We start from the raw sequence: 15,259 nt of genomic DNA, 5'->3' as shown, positions 1-15,259 counted from the left end.
TCCTACCTCACAGAACTACACTCAGGTTATTTACCGTTGATAGCAAGCCATTGTACAGTCTTATTTCCCAAGGTGCCGTGGAAACTTCACTTTCGGAAAGCTTGAACACATCTTACAGCTTCATAGCAGGGCTTCTTCATCCTTAATTTGGATCAGCCTCTTTTTCCATGCAGCATCAATCCAGAGGAGCAAGCCCTTCACATTTAACAGAGATTTGAATGAGTCTTAAGGCTACAGCCCCAATTACCTAGAGGCATCCATTGAAACCTTGAGCCAGAAAACCAATAATTGTGGTGCACTAAAGTTCACTTCCACTGACACCTTTCCAGGCAAACTTATAGGATGCATCATACCTACACGGTATAGAGCTGGCCTTGGACAAAGTCTCTTCTCAAAATTCCAGGCAGGTCAGCCATTATTATAGCCAATAGATTGCCATATCTGATTGATTTAAATACTCCCCTCCAACCATTTGGGCATTTCTTAGTCAGTGTGGCTGCATAATAGCCTTGGGAAGATAGGGGTATATGAAGTAACCATGCACTTGGAAACCTAGGATCATAAAGGGACAATTTATTTACACAGAGGATCTCCGAGTACCATACAAGGTTCAAATGTTGATGAGGTGAAAGGAGAAGCAGAAGGTACAATATGTTTTCAGGATAGGATAGAAAGGTTAGGAAAGACAAGTGGTAGCAGGATATATGCAGGGGCAGGGTTATGTGTGAGGAGACAGGCATGCTTTGAGGTATTTTTTGCAAGGGTGGTTGATGGGGCATTGTGAATTTGAAGAGGTAGGGTGAATCATGCTTTTGATGCCCAGAAGGCACATGCTTAGTTTTGTGTGCATGTTAATTTGCAGAGCGGAATGTCCAGGAGATGCTGGTTTGATTGTCTAGTGTGTTGTGATGAGTTTCAGACGTCCCTATGGAGTTTTATGGTGGATGACTTTGAAAACAATGCAGCCATCTTTGAAGGCAATTCTTTGGGGTACGAGGAGGCAGCGGTGGTGAGCAGGAGCTGGGGAGATGTGTGGATGTTTGGATAAGTGGAGGATGTGACTGGCTTCTGTGTTTTGTGTGGCTTTCAGGGGGGCAAGGGTGCTGCCAGGGAGTCCAGTGAGGAGAGCATTGCTTTAATTCAGATTGGATAGAACTAGTGCTTGGACTGTGGTGCAGAATTCATCATAATATGTCAGATCACACATAGGAAGTGTACTTGTAGATTGCATGTTTTGGCGACTACAGCTATATGGTATGTGTATGGAAGGTAGAGGTTGATGGTGAAGCCAATGGATATGACATTTTTGGAGAGGGAAGTTTGTAGGTTTTCCAGGGGTAGAGATTGGGTGTGTGTCTTGGGTACCGGTGAGGAAGTATTCTGTTTTGAAAGGGTTGAGCTTGAGGAAGTGGGTGGCCATTCAGGTGGTGAAGGTGGATCGAAGCTATTGAGGATGTGAAGTTGAGAGGGGTATGAGATTTGTAAGTATGTTTGTGTATGATCTGTGTATTGGTGGAAATGGATGTTGTGCTTGCTAAAGGTCTGTTCAAGGGATTCAACATATGTGTTAAAGAAGAGTGGGTTAAGAAAGGAGCCTTGTGTGACTCAATACCTGACTGGACTGGAGTCAGATCAAAAAGGGGGCATGGAGACATAGTGTGTCCTGTCTGGAAGGAAGGAGGTTAACCAGTTGAGGTTGGTGCCTGAGATTTTCATCCTATGGTGTAGGATTTTGAGTAGAATTGTGTTGTTGATGGTACAGAATGCTGTGTAGAGGTCAAGGAGTACAAGTAGTGCTGTGTGTCTTTTGTGATGTTGTGTACGTCATTGAGGAGGTGAAGTGTATCAGTTACAGCGCTATGTCCACGGTTAAAGCCAGATTGGAAAGTGTTAAGTAGGTGATTTGTGGTTATATGGTATTGCAGTTGGGTAGTGATAAAGCAATCCATAATTCTGGAAAGGTGTTGCAGCATAGTTATGGTGTGGTAATTTTCAGGGAGCATTGGGTCTAGAGATTTATTTTTTAGGAGGGGTGAAATTTGTCCAGGTTTTGGTGCAGGGGGGTAGCACTATGTTGGAGACAGGAGTTGATGATGTTGAACCAGTGGGGAGCGAGGGTAGCGATGCGCATGGATGTGTCTTGAGATGGTATCTTTTTGGTGGGTGATGAGGGTATCTGTGTCGATGGGGTGGAAAGTGTCTGATGTGTTGGATTGTTTGGAAGTAGGGATGGGAGTAAGAAAGCCGAGGTAAGGGCTTTTCTGATTTTGTGTATTTTACAGTTAAGTTAGTCCATGAGGGAGTTTCATACTGCAGTGGATGGGTGTTTGGAAGGTCGATTTGACAATGTTGAATCATTTCTGTATGTATTTGGTGGCAGATCGAAGTTGTGGGAGGTATTAGGTTGCTTTGCCATTGCATATGACTGTTTAATACTTGTTTCAGCAATATGTGAGTGGTGTAGTGGTGGTGGGCATATTTTCTTTTGCTTTGCTCTGTCTAGTCATCTGGCTTCCTGCTTGATAGAATTAAGGGAGTTGTTGGACCATGCTTTATGGTCATAGCTGAGTGATTTGAGGTGAGCAATTGTGTCTAGTCCCAGTTCATTGATGGTGTTGTAATTGTTGTTGTGTTTATGTTTTTGCTATAACCTTGATACACAATACTGTGCTTCATGGGTAAAGCAAATGATAATTGAAATGTTGTCTTGTGGCTAGACTGTCCTACATGTTATGTAAGTCAGTCTAGCAATGAGATAACACTTTGACAGTGCCATGCCACAAGAGTAAAGCAGACAATCAAGAGTAAAGCAAAACATCAATGTAATGCCTACAGTTTATCCCATCCCTACATGTAGGGGCTGCACTAAGTGGAGCCACTAAATGTAGGGGTCAGGGCTGACACACACACAGACAACACTTGCATCAACATATTCACATGGCTTTCATACAACTCATTGCATGTCCACATTCATAAATACAAATACACCAACGTACATAAACATTACAATACATTGCAAAAACACAGCTATCTGCATGCAACCTCCACAAGTACTGACACAGCCACAGGGAGCATGGATAGAACTCTGCACCACTCTGGGTCATAGACATGGTGCCTGAAAGGAGAGAAGGTTTCCCCTGTCAGTCAGCGTGTTCACGTTGAGGGTCCAGAACATGAACATGCTGAAGGACAGGGTGAAGACCCCTCTACTATCAGATAGCATGTCTATGCTGGTATCACAGTATAATGACAGCTGGCATAGCCAGTCTTCTGATGCCCTGCCGGCTCCCATTATTCTGTGCTACATTTGTAGCAGAACCCAAAGGGTTCCAAATCAAAAACCAAAAACAGAACACACAGCGGGAGACCCTCCCTGGCTAAAAGGCGGGCTAGACATTCCCCAGTGAAAATAAACCAGAGAGGGAACTGTGCTGCCTGCCACTGAGGAGAGGTAGTGGCCTGAAACTCTGAGAGGAGGGCGGTGCTCCCCAACCCATAGAGGCGGCCGCCACTGATCACATCCATGCATTATGCTCTGGTTGCACCTGCCCACTGTTTCTTTCAAAAGGTTGCTGACTTCTGTTTCCACCATATAATGAGTGGACATAATTTGCGTCCAACAATTCAAATAAAAGAATTCCGCATCTGAACTACTGACATTTGCTTTAACCTCAGCAGCCACTGATCTGACCGGTCCATTCAGATGCTCAGATATTCTGCCCATAGGGAAGTTGGACACTATGTTGTCGCATTCGTTTTCTCAGACCTTTTTCTGTTTTAATGTGTGTCCTTGTTGGGCTTTTGCTTGGCCTAATGCCCGACAATTCTTTCTTAATTTGTAGATGTGTCACACCGATCTTTTGTCCCTTTGACTGTTTTACTGCTTCTTGTGTTTGACTGATTCAATGTTTGGCCTACCTTACTATCAATTTTAAAGGTATGTATTGGTCGTGAAGAAAAGATGGTATGAGATGGCCCTGTTTGGGGTTGGAATTGTGCTGTGCAGGCTATGTGTATTTTGAAAATATCTTCAGTTGTGTTATTATTTACACACACACACACACACAGGACCTAACTCAGCATGAAACAGGATCATCACATAAATGCCTCATCACAGTACGAACCAATTACAAACTTAGAATTCAATCTTTCCAAACGACAGCCATCTGGTCCCCTGCAACTCTTTAAAATATAAATGGCCTCGTTATAATTACTGATGGCAATGCTCAATACGGCTGCATTTGTAAGGCAATTAGCAATTTAATTTCGTTTGATGACAATGATTTACAGTAACTGCTGCCTTTTGTGCTGAAGAAGCTTACGAAAAAAACACATTTTTGTAGATACTGGATGCATCGTTAAATATGCATCCTCGCTTATTACATATTGCTTCCAATTGGCATGTGTGAATTGAGGTTAATTTAAGCAATATGTTTCTTTGCCAATGCGAAAGCCTGTGTACACTGGCCAAAGTGCAGGTTTTCATCAACACTGTAGGACCACTATATATTCTAAGGCAACAGCTCCCTCTAGTGGTGACAAAGGGCATGACTGCTCTGGACAAACATACAAGATAAGCATATATCTTGCCTTTTATTATATTGTTAGATTGTTGACAATATTAATATGTTTTTCTAGTGCACTACTTCAGCAGAATACACAGGATGCTGTTAAATCACTGGAGCCAACAGGTACAAAATGTTGAAGTGCTTTATTTAACTTCCAATGCAGAAGTTAGATGGAGTAGCCGAGCATACATAAGATCCTCCCCTCAGTATTATCTCCCATTTGAATCCCTAACTGTCATCCATGGAACCCTGCGGGAACCCAGGGATCCAGCACTAGTCAACATTCAATGCAACGCAAGCCCCACACTGCACATTCCACTTCTGTATTAGGCTATAGGAAGGGGTCAACACACACACACAGACATACCAGGCAGCATCCCATGTGCAGCAACACAAAACCAACGTCACTGTAACAAAACCACGTTCACAACCACCAGCGCGTATTCCACCAACCACATAACTAACATGGAAGATCCTCACAGGAAACATACTACCACCTATCCGGGACTGCCAGCAGTGCTGTAAACCATGCCGCAGTAGCAGAAAACAAACTACAGAGAGGCACCAACACACCACAGTAAAATGTAAATGCGCTTACAAGGGAACACAGTCTGTACTGGCATGGCAGTAATAAAACAGGTCATGAAAGCACATAGTTTCTGCAAACAAACGAAAACAGCTCCACATACACACCAATGTAGGTTATGTTCAATGTTATTGAATCAACAGCTTGTTGGAACCTTCCATGCATTAAAATATGTCTTTTCACCTACTGGATCTCATGTGCACCGATTTCAGCAGCACTTCAGGTTGCCACATATGTTCAGTTTCATGCAGTACCTTGTGAGGTGATTCACGCATGGAGTACAGACAAGCGCTGCATTTCATTTTCCTCCGGACACCGAACAACCACATTTGCCGTGTTGTGAAAGCAAACCAGAAATCACTACAAGCCTGGAGAAATTGTGCACGCTCATCACGTTTCATAGGTCCTTTACTCACAGCTCCAACTCATGGTTGGAACAACAATGGCACTGAACCCTGTGTGCCTGCCAGCAAGGGCCTTGGTGAAAACCACTGCCATGGACATAACTATGTCTAAAAGAAATCCATTCAAATGTTTATTGGAGTCACACCATGGCCTTCAGCCTGCAGAATGGAAGCTATGGGCAGCAAAATAATGAGAACTACAAGTCCCCAAGGGCAGTGCTCTTGCTACCATAAAAGCGTTTCGGCTGTGCACGGACACGTGCACTGAGGCCACACGGCATCACTCTAGCAGGCCTGGCCTGCCAAAGGCTCCTGGAGCACCCATGTCTCTGGTGCCCTTCTCAGCACAGACCTTGACTCCTGAGCAAGGATCATCCTTTTCAGTGGAGCTGCAATGCCCCCACTCGTCTTGGGGCAACACCATCTGGGGCCATCCCACCATGGCTCTTTAGTTCATCCTGGAAGAACTGCATCTTATCATGGAAGACATAGGGCCTCATTACACGGATGGCGGTAAGGTTTTACCGGTACCGGTAAATCCTTACCGCCTTACTACGAGGTCCCTTTGCGGGTTGGGGAATTTAATGCCGGCTTTTTGCAGGCGTTAAAAACCAACCCGCAAAGGGACCCAGGGAGCTAATTACGGTACAGCAAAAATGGGAATGGGGAAGGGCAATGGTGGAAGGGGGAATTACCACCCCGCCGACCTTGGAATGGGGCGGTAATTCCCTTTTCCACCAAGGCGGTGCCGGTATTTTACCAGCATGAACCATGGCACTTATAGCGCCTTGGTTCTCCGCCATCCGTGTAATGAGGCCCATAATCTCACCACAGGCTGATTTTGTAATTTGTAGTGTAATACTTCAGCAGCAGGCACAGGACGAAGGAATTTAAGTTCTGTGGCATACGTTAGAAGTAGAGCATAGATAACATCCTCCTCTCTCTCAGTAGTATCTCCCATCTTGAATTCCTGACTTTTCATCCATGGAACCCTGAGGGAACCCAGAGTTCCACCGATAGTCAACATTCTATGGCTTGTACTGCATATGGCAATGCAAACCCCACACTGCAGTCTGTTTAGATATTGCAGCACTAATTCAGAACACTATGATCAAGGAGATGAGCGAAGATAAACAAAATACATACAGTAAATATTGTCACAATTGCTTCACCTGAAGTTCGTATTTTTGATTGTGCATTGTTCAATTCAATTCAATTGCATAGTTATGACTATTTCATGGATCCGAATCGGTTATTTGTACGGAAAATGACTGATTTATCATGCATGTGATTAATCCGCTGATTTCTGTGTGCACGCAAAAAGTAATAGCACAGTCGCATTCATCGTGAACTACTCAACTTAAATCTCTTTAATGACAAAGCACCAAGCGTCCTTGGTGATGGGTATAACGGTAGCATGTGCACATTAATGCTGCGTTGATAAATTTAGCGTATTCAAGAATATTTATTTAGCAGGACAAATGTGCTCATTCTCTATAAGAACCCAGTGGCATACACACCTGTAGCTGATTGTAGCCTTCTGGGTGACTTCAAGGACTCTATACCAAAGAGGGGGGACTGCTTGTTTGCAGCCTGGAAACATAGATCCAAGTTCGCCCAAGGGCATGAGGGGCCTGCAATGCCCCCAGCAAACATCAATAGTGGGTCTTCTTAATTAAGCATAGGACAAATTGATGGAGTTACTGATATACATGGATTGTCTCTCCCCCCTGTGTCTGAACTACCATTTCAGGGGGAGTACCGTGCAGGGGTGAATTGCAATCCTGGGGTGGCTATCATGATTTGTTCCCTTCTGTTCTTCTTTCTCTGATTGTCATGGTTTTTAAAATGTTATGATTGTTAAATGACTTGAAGGTTTGAAGGTTTTTGATTACTTTATAGTATTGATGTTGTCATATTTTACACTAAAGGCTCTGGGAGCCGAACGTGATAGGATGCATATTTCTATCCAAATTTCTAGATTGCCATTCAGTGTGAAAATCCTCAGAGTCGTTTACAAAGGAACTCAATTTGGCTCAAAGAGCAGAGATTGCTGAACCCCCTGGCATTTGGTACACAATATAGAATGATGCACCACAAACTGATGTGTACTGTCACAGCTCCCGTGTACAGGCGCAGGAGTGGCACGAACCAACCATCCCCACCGTGGTCTGGGTGCCTGCAATGTCAAACTCACAAAGGCCTCTGAGACCCTAGTGGGGAAGGAGGGTTAGGGATATGCAGGAGGAGGAGGATTCCACCATCTAAATCAGTGAACTGTGTCCAGGGCCTCTCTTTCTGCTGACTCATGTACCTCCACCAGCAGTCTATTTCATTATGTTATTATTATGTTCCGTTCAGAAAACACACACTTATATACTGAATGGAATCATGCACACAGCTACCGCTAAGTCTAATTTTTAGCTAGCTTAAAATGACAATTGCACTGTCTAAACCTCTCCCCATATTATCAGTACTGTAATGGTAGATGCACAAATAAAAGATAAAAATAAAACGCACTACCCGTCTGCTTTCAGATATTTTTTGTGTATTATAAAAATTGCATTTCAACACGATCTTACTCTTTTTACAGAAATAAATGGAAATTGCACAGTAACAACCTTATCTGTAACAAAATGAGAAGAGAGCGGCGAGAACATATTCAATTCGCAACATTAAACATGTTGATAAAACACTGGAGTTCCCTCTTCCACGCTGACTGAATAGTTTTGCACACATACACACTGTCCCCACACTCTGTAATATAATTACCAGGCCTGTCCAGCATGTGAAGTTCGTCAGCTGGTCGCCTTTTGGAAGTGGTTCAATGAATTCTTCTTAAATCACCCCTGCAAGGACGAGCATCTGCCGTCACTCAAACCGGGGCTTATTGACTGGAATTCCCAGTCTCTGCAGCAGTGCACTGGGATCTGTTTTTTCAATCAGGAAAATCCCCAGCCACCAGCCAGGTCTTTCTCCCAGCTGTGTAAAATGTCAAAGCTCTGTTACAGCCTACCAAATGAGTTCAACCAATGAAATTCAATCAGGTCCTAGCCTCCGTCTTTTGAACAGTGGCTTGGCTTATACAGTTGCAACTGTAACCCAACTGATTTCCTGCTCATTCGAGTCTTTGCTTCCTGCAAATACTGTGGACAGAGCACAGATAGAAGCAAAGAAAAAAAAATCTGGATGCGCGTTTAAAATGACTTTCAGAGCCTGTCATTTTCCATCTCATTTTCCACTGGAGAACACATTATATTATTAATGAGTTAGAATCGTTAGTATTGTTAATGAGGTTAGTTCATTAATCCTCAAATGTGTCTCCTGCAACAGAGGAATTTCAGGTGAGAAATAATATATGCTTTTAACTGTGAAAAAAATTATTTGCATTTTAGATGTAGAAATCGTTTTTTGACTAAATAGCCTGTTTTCATTTACATGTCCATGTCACACTGGCAACACATGCCTTGCTGTACCGCATTATAGCAATGCACCAAGCCCATGCAGTGGTGCTGCATGAAAAGAAAATGCTAAATACTCTTACAGTGCCCAGGACCCCAACATGTAAAACATTCAGCAGTGATCCCTACCTTGCCCTCTTGGGTCTCACTCACAGCTGATCCTACACGTGAGATTCAAGTAGTGTTTGCTCCATGTCTCCATCCACATCAGGATGAACACTACTAGATGCCAGCAAGCCTCTGGCCAATCCAAAGCAGTCCTACAGACCCAGGGACACTGTGCAGCACTCTGGCTATGCCTCTAAAGCCCACATGGCCCAAACAAACATCCTTCCTGCTCCCACACCCCAATACCGACGCGCCTCACAAATAACTGCAAATAAATGTGACAAGAAGGCAAAACATATATTTTTTAATGAAAAATTCCTCAGGGAGTTTGAAGAACATGCTTCACAATACTTAAAGAAAAAAATAACATATTTTAAAAAAACATAACAAGAGTTTAGTTTAGTTTATTATTTTTAGAGTGCACCTAAGCCTGAGGTACCTCGGCACTTGAGCATAAGTGGTTATTACAAGTACATACACATAGTGACAGTTGAGCTATGAAAAGAAAAGTGCAACCAGATCAGAAATCACATGGAGAGCAGTTGTGTGACCCAACCAATAGGCAGTAAATTAGGAACTCCTGGCTGGACTGCTGGAGAGGGCTTTGTATGAGTTGTAGGGGAGGAAGGTGGTGCGAATGGAGGCACCTGCACCTGATGTTCTGCTATCTTAACTTGAAGCTATGTGATGAATAGTCTCTATAGTAGTCCCCTGAGCTATTGTTCCACAGAAGCATGCCCCCAGCAAATCAGAAATCCCCACACTAATGGCTTTACTACCACAATAGCATTGCTGGTTACTAGGTATGTGTTTAACACTCATTTGTTGGATAAAACAGTAAAGTATGTGTGGACAATGTGATTATAGTATGTGAGACACCTGAAGGTGTCCCACTTACTAGTCCTTGAGGATCTGCCATCTAGGTGGCCAGGACACGGCCATCACTGTTGGATCCAGTTCCTGGGGGCAGACCAGTGCGGGAGGATCACCTAGATGGAGGGCCTCAGGGAGTGGAAGTGGGCACTGTGGGTGAGAAGTGGTTTCCCCTTCCTTGTGACACCTTTTTCCAATCCTGTCCAGTAGGATATTTAGAAATTCCACCCCTCCGCTTTTCCTACACAAACACATTGTCACCCCACGAGTGACAATGGACTAATATCAGAGCCATTTACTTAACATGTCTCAACACAAGGGTCAGGCAATTGCTGACAACCACACAAACCTGACTGCCCTTTCCCTTCCCCACTTGGATACAAGGTGGAGCACAAGAGCATACCTTGAGCAAGGTAAATGCACAAGGAGACACCTATTCCAGGATGGCAGTTCAAACGAGGAGAAAGACGGTGAGACCTGAAAGGACGTCATGGAGGCAGTTGCCCATACCCTTTTAAACCCAGAGCCGCAAAGCCTTGGATGAAAGAAATCTAAGACTGGTAATCGCAGCTGGCTAGTGGTGTGACGGATGTCAGCGGTACATGGATCCCTCCTACACTGCTAGCCAGGGCGGGGAGAAACAGTTGCCATTGTTGTACCGTCCTTGACTCCAAAGGCCAAAGAAACGCTGAGTTCAGAACAGCCAGTGAGTCAGACGAACCTGATAGTGGGCCAGTCTGTGTTAGACTCAAGGCTGCAGGGGCATACTTCAAGAAGATTGAGAGACATGGGTCTTTTGTGAATGAACTTGGTACCCCTCTCCTGAATGAAGAAACTGTGTTGAACAACAAGGGTTTGTGAAACTTCAAATGCCAAGAGGCCTTAGGGAAGGCAGGCGTGAGTTGTCAAGGTGTCATACATGGGTCAAGCAAAACCCACCTGTACAATTGAAGGTCTTTGACATACTGAAGCAGTTTTTGACGATAATAGAATTGCGAAACTGACATTTGCACACGACTGAGGAATTTGGGAATCACACATTTTCAACTGGCGGGGGGGAATGCTGTGCAAACTGGTTATTGTGAAAAAAATATGCCCTTGCTATAGGGTAACAAAGTGACCCAGTGAGACGTGATCGCCTTTCGGAAGGCTTTGTTTAAAGTTAGCATGTGCTGGAGAAGGTCTGAGTCTGGATGAGGGGGGCCTAACAAACAGGTGGTTGTTTAAAAAGTCATTGAGACTCGTGACTATTACAAATAAGAAAAATGAGATTAGATGGTGATAGTGAACCCGACTGAGGGATTTCAGGAGAAAAGTTGTCATGAAGCTAAGTGAACAACATTGTGACGAGAAGTATGAATCCGACTGAGGGATGTCCACGGGGAATGGTTGCTCTGAGCCGATTGTGGGAGGCTAATCATTGAGAGGAGGATCAGAACCCGGCTGAGAGGGAACCAAGGGTGAAGACCTATTACCTGACAAGAAGGTTATCTAAAGGAACTTTTGTTTTGTTGTTTTGGCATATCAGGCCTGTGAAGCAATATACCTTACATGAGAAGAGACTTGGGTATAGAAGGCCCTGATATGGAGAAAAGGAACTGTGAGCTTGTGCCAGAGAAGCCCAGGAGTGTGCTGTGCTCAAGAGTCCTGCCTTGTCCCGTGCTAAAAATGTGAAGAAGGGAGACCCCGGCTGTAACATCCTGACTTATCATTTTGCGAACACTTCTTGCTTTTCTTGAGATCATTATCCCACACTATTGTTTAACATAGCAGTAAGGATTGGCAATATGTTTTCTTAGTATATGCCCTTTTTATTTGATTAGACTCCACTAGGGTTTTATTCTTATTATTTGATGGTCGTAGCTTTCTGCCATCTTAGATTTAGGTTTAGATTAGGCATTTATCTCACCCACTTTACAGTTTAATAAACATGATTGAACTGTGATCACTTGTGTCTGTCTTGTTTTGATACCATGCCTTTCTTACAGTATGACTTAAAATACCCACAAATTGCATCAGAAGAGAACCGCAATGATGCGCATGTCCATGCATGTTATATAATAATTATAACTGGTTATTTATAAAGCACGTTATACCGAAGAGGTTTCTAAGCGTGGACCCAGGAAACAAACCTGTGTTGCTCTGTGTCATCTTGCTTTCAAGACGAGCATGTAAGAGGTCTCACCATGCATAGACAAGCTATTCATATTTTACATTTACTATTCAAAGTAATTATTTTTAAATAAACCACAGTATGTTTTTGCATGTCATGTTAGACTGTAAACAACATTAAACCTATGGATGTGTTGACACACATCTGCTTACTTGGGTGGATGTTTTTATGGGTATTTCTAGACATAACCTTGACAACATAAACATGTACATTTATGGACTTTTCTACCATATCGAATACCATATAAAACCTCTTCTTTGCAAACATGATGCTACAAATAAAGATGTCAAGATTATGAAGTATCTATTTTTCTTCAAATCAATAAATATAAGTGAGATGGAATAACTTCACCCCTGAAGGAACACAAGGTTAACTTGAGGCTAAAGCGCCTATTCAGCCCTCAAACTGCTATAAACCAAGAGTGATCCCAAACATAATGGTAACACATTTTTTTTTAAAGAACCTTTATTGGATCTTCCCTTCCCTTTACACTGTTTGTTCAAATAAAACTAAAAATTAAACCCAAAGAATATTTGTCAGTAAGACAATACAATGCCTAACTCAAATACAACATAATAGTTAAGTTGTGTGTTGGTTACTATGGTGACATATTGCCTAATATACAAACGCTATGCCATACATTATACACAATAAAATTGCAAAAAGAACCTGACAAAATGATATTATTTGAATTGCATCAAAAGCACAATCTCAACAGTTACATAAATATGCTAAGCATGTGATATGCTGCAGTAAGATTTGCCAACTGCATGGCCATCAGTTTCACCCCACCAGTGGCTTCCCAAGGCAACATTCTCCAGTCTCCCTATACTAGTCAGAAAATGCAGAAAATGCACAAGAGTCGTAAATGTAGGGAGGACACCAATGCAGCATCCAATGAAATAAAAAACAAACACAACAGCAAACAATAAAACCAGTAATACGTTCAAAGCAATCAAAGAAGGCTTTCCCTTCTGAAATTACACCCTAAGTGATGTGTGCTACAGGAAGTGGAGGGAACAGTAAGGGAAGATAGAGGCAGAGAGAAACAAGATGGTGGTACCTTCCGCCAGCTGTAAAGAGCTCCCTAGTCAAAAGAACCCCCCCTACTCTCAATAGAATGAAAGGTCATTTGAAATGCAGCACATTTGTGTGAGGCAACATCGTTTGTGAATTGGTTTGCCCTTATTCCCAGGACAGCATCCTCTGGAGTTGCTGTCTCTTTGGGGAGGGTGATACCTCCCCTCAAAAAGGAACAGAGATGCAACCCCAAGGCTACAGTCTTGCTAGCAATAGCAAAGACAGCCTTTTTAAGAGGAATACCCAGAACTCTTCCTCATCTGTGTGGGGCTGACAGGACTGACACATATGCAATACCAATTTGATGTGGCTGTAATAATTATGAGAAATAGCTTCCACCATACCATATCTCGGGCATGGCTTAATTTTAAAGAATAATCTGCCACCAAGTGAGTAAACGTGGCTGTCACTGCAGCATTCAAATGGACATGTGTGTCCTCGGAACATGCTCGGTGCCACTGGTAGAGCAAGTGCTGCAGGTCAGAGTACTGATGCGGGAGGGTACAGGGTTAGACTATGCAGTCCATCACAAGTGCTAGAAATCAATGAACAACGTACATCGGTTATCAAGCTTCGGTAACAGTACTATTGGTGAGGACCACTCTCAGTAAGACGTCTTGATTACTTCCAGGCCAAGCATCTGTTTTAGTTCTTCTCAAAGTATTTGTATTCTGGACCCAAGTTGCTGGTGTAGTTTGAGACATATTATCCTTCTTGGAGAAGTCTGGATTTTGTTTGCTACTCCCTTCACACACCTAGGTTTTGGAGAGAATGCATCAGGGTAACCTTTTATAGCCTGTGCCAGTTCCTGATGGCTGGACATGAAGAGACCTACAGATATACTCCTCCTACTTTGATTGGCAGGAGTTTATCGCTGGTGTTATTGCCGTACAACAACATGACTTTATATTTGCTGATGTCTTTCCAGGATTTTAATTTGCTTATATGATATAACTGTGAAGGATTTCACCAATATGTTTAATCTACTTTTTTGGGTGAGATGGGAGACAACTTCAGAGATGCATAATGTCCATGACATCTAGCCAGGAGTTTATTCTGCGTGGTGGTGAGTAAGACCATCACTTGTATCCCACCTAAATGGTGCATCACCTGGATTCTTTGTTTCAGTTCTTGTACTGCCTGGCCTTCTTGCAGATGGGTTTGATCAAGTCTGCATAACATTTCCATGTACTCTTGGGTTTTTCACACCATTGGATTGTCCGTGGTCTGTCAGGCAGCCACCATTCCTCATCTCAATACTTGCTTAGCATCACAATCCCTCTACCTCGTCTTCGTCACAGTCCCTCTTCCTCTTCATCTTCATCCCACAATGTAGGGCAGTCCTGTGTTGTGCAGCTTAAGAACACATATTATATAACAAAAGATATGACATCATGATGATATCAGAATGTTCAACTTGAGAATTATAGGTGTAGAAGAAATAGCAGGACAAAAGATTTGAAATGTAGTAATAAAAGCTTTAGATAAGGTACAGTTAAGGTGAAATAGCTCAGTGCAACAAAACCCTTGATGTTCAGTGAGAATAAAAGCTGAAGTGAAGTTAAGCATCATTTTAATGCAACAGAACCCTGAATGTTGACAAATGTTTGAAAATACGCCATCTTAACAACTATGCCCTGATTGCACAGTCACTAAGCACACTGATAACATTACACATTACATCACTGATGATCAGTGATGATATCATATGATAACATTACAAATTACATCACTGATGATCAGTGATGATATCATATGATAACATCACAAATTACATCACTGATGATCAGTGACGATATCATATGATATCATATGAGAAATCACTTAGGACACCATTTCAGACCTGCCATGGGGAGACACTGTTGACTGTAATCGTAGATGTAAGGTGCATTATAGGAAATATATATTTTTGTCCTGAAAGGTTTTCAAGCATTGTGAATAAAGGCAGAATAACTACAGAAAGTAAATCTTGCTCATAAGACTACAATTTCAGATACAGTATAGCA

This window comes from Ambystoma mexicanum, chromosome 9 (genome assembly GCF_040938575.1).
Source record: "Ambystoma mexicanum isolate Mex_15411 chromosome 9, UKY_AmexF1_1, whole genome shotgun sequence".
Taxonomy (NCBI): domain Eukaryota; kingdom Metazoa; phylum Chordata; class Amphibia; order Caudata; family Ambystomatidae; genus Ambystoma; species Ambystoma mexicanum.
This window is presented reverse-complemented; position numbering follows the sequence as displayed.